Source organism: Vicugna pacos, chromosome 7 (genome assembly GCF_048564905.1).
Source record: "Vicugna pacos chromosome 7, VicPac4, whole genome shotgun sequence".
NCBI lineage: Eukaryota > Metazoa > Chordata > Mammalia > Artiodactyla > Camelidae > Vicugna > Vicugna pacos.
Genome location: NC_132993.1, coordinates 20,378,370 through 20,380,606, shown reverse-complemented (window position 1 = coordinate 20,380,606; position 2,237 = coordinate 20,378,370).

Here is a 2,237-nt window from a genome sequence, read left to right as displayed (position 1 = left end):
GCTTGTTGCTACTGATTTGGTCATTGTTTCTAGTCCTTTTCAGTCAGCAGAGCTAGAAAATACTGTTTGTTTAAAAAAAAATTAAAAAATTCTTTTAAAAAAGAAAATTTCTATTCAAATTTAAGACCAAAGTGTTTTTAATTCACTTTATTGATCTTCTGTGTTTCCTTTCAACCATGCCAAAACCATGTCGGTTCTCAATGACACCAACATAACTGTGCAGAATACACACAAAACAGGCTCAGGGTAACAAAGCCAAACCCACCACCACCAACACGATTGCTAAATTTAAGTGTTTTCAGTTCTTTTGTCCGTTGAGGATGTTCCACGAGGAAGATATGAGTCCGCTTACATACGGCGTTTAAAGTTACTTGCTATAGTCTCTCTTTGTGGATATGCCCTTTAGATAGAAGGGTTCCTTTGTTTTATTCCACTTCTGGTTTTTAGGAATTTCTTTCTTTCTACACTTTATTTTTAAATGGTGTTTTAATCAGTTTTCATTTTTGAAGAGGTAATACATTCACAGACTTGATTCAATTGCTCCCTTGTGGTGGTCATTTGAATAGTTTCTAATGTTTTGCTATTATAAATAGTTGTCAGCTAAATTTCTAAAGCATCTGGAAACGATCAAGTCTGGTATTTTAGAGGTTCTGTACCCACAGCCCTGTTCTGTGCCTTCCACCAGGTGCTCCTGTTGGAACATGCCCTGGACTTCAGAGAAATCCCCCTCACCAGCCTGACCAGACACTGAACCACAGACCAGATGTCAGGGAGACCAAGAGCATTTGAGGAGATATGGAGACAGACTGCCCTGTTGGGGCTCTCCAGGTTGGAAGATGACCAGGGATCCGACCAGAGCCTCTGTTTCAGGAAGCATGAATTCCTTTAGCATATACAGAGGAAGGTCACAAGTCCTCTGGCTGTACCCAAATGGCCCTGGGATTTGTTCCAAAAGAGGAGTCTCAGGACCCAGGGTTCAGCTGAGGAGACAACCTCCCGTCAGCTGGTCGCTCTGCCACAAACTCCAGAGGCAGCCTCGGAGAACCCTGTGTGCACGATTCTCATAGGATATTAAATAAGGCTTTTATCTCAGTCATGCTATTTAGTCAGCACTTTTTTTTGCAGATAGGGTGCAAAGGTATATTTCCTCTTTCTTGTGTTATCACAAATGTCAAATTATGAATTAAAGATGTTTTATGGTAGGTGCTTTTGCAAAATGAATGTGTGTGTGTGTGTGTGTGTGTGTGTGTGAATGTCTCACGTTTGCATGTGGGCCAGACCTGGATGAATGATTTTATGAATGAGACTCTAATCATGATGACGCAAGGCAGCTTCAGGAGATGAGATGCCTGCCCTAGGAGGAGGGAGACATTATTTGGCTGTCTTCTTCCAGGAGGGGAAGGAATTGGCTAAGAACTTTGAACACACAGGTCCTCCAGCTCACAGGCGTGGGCAGGGAGCTGCCAGAGGGAGAGCAGAGAGACTGGTGTTGATGTTCCAGAAAAGTGAGAAGAGGGATATGTTCGATGACTGCCCTGCCAGCCGTGCAAATTATTCATGGGGAGGTACAGAGTCCAGTGGAAAGAAGCCTGGACTGGTGATAAGGAGGCTGGTGTGTGACCTTGGATGAGTTTTGTCTGGCCTTGAGCAAGCCGCTCAAACTCTGTGCCAAAGTACCTGCAACTGCATCACATCCCACAGGGCAGGAACACGCCCTCCGAATCTCACAGGCCCGAGTGCATTACTAGGTATAAAGCATCAATGCCTAAAATCCTTTCTGCAACAAGGCAGGATATAAACAGACAGACAGACATACTGGTCAGTGAGGCCCAGCCCAGGAAAGCCATGTGCGCAAGGATCCTGGGAGCATCGTGACCCTGGCTCAAGGGGGAGCAAGCTGCCTATTGCAGGGCTGTGTGGAACAGAGTGGACTGTCGGGTCCTGGGCACCTTAGGAAGAGCCAGGATTGTCCAGGATAGAAGCCCTGGCAGGAATGCAAATCATTTCCCTTGCAAAACTGAAATTCAGATCTGCGGTGGTATCAAAGTAGGAAAGACAGCTGAACACAGATGTGCCTGGGGAGGCTGTGGGGGCAGGTGGTCACGTCACATGACAGCACTGGACAGGGATTCCGCCTGACCCCTCCTTTTTGCTGGTCTGAGCTCTCAGAACGTAGGGGCTGGTTGTCTCTGCAGATGGGTCTGGCATTTCCCCAGGACTGTTTCTGGGGCCAGGGC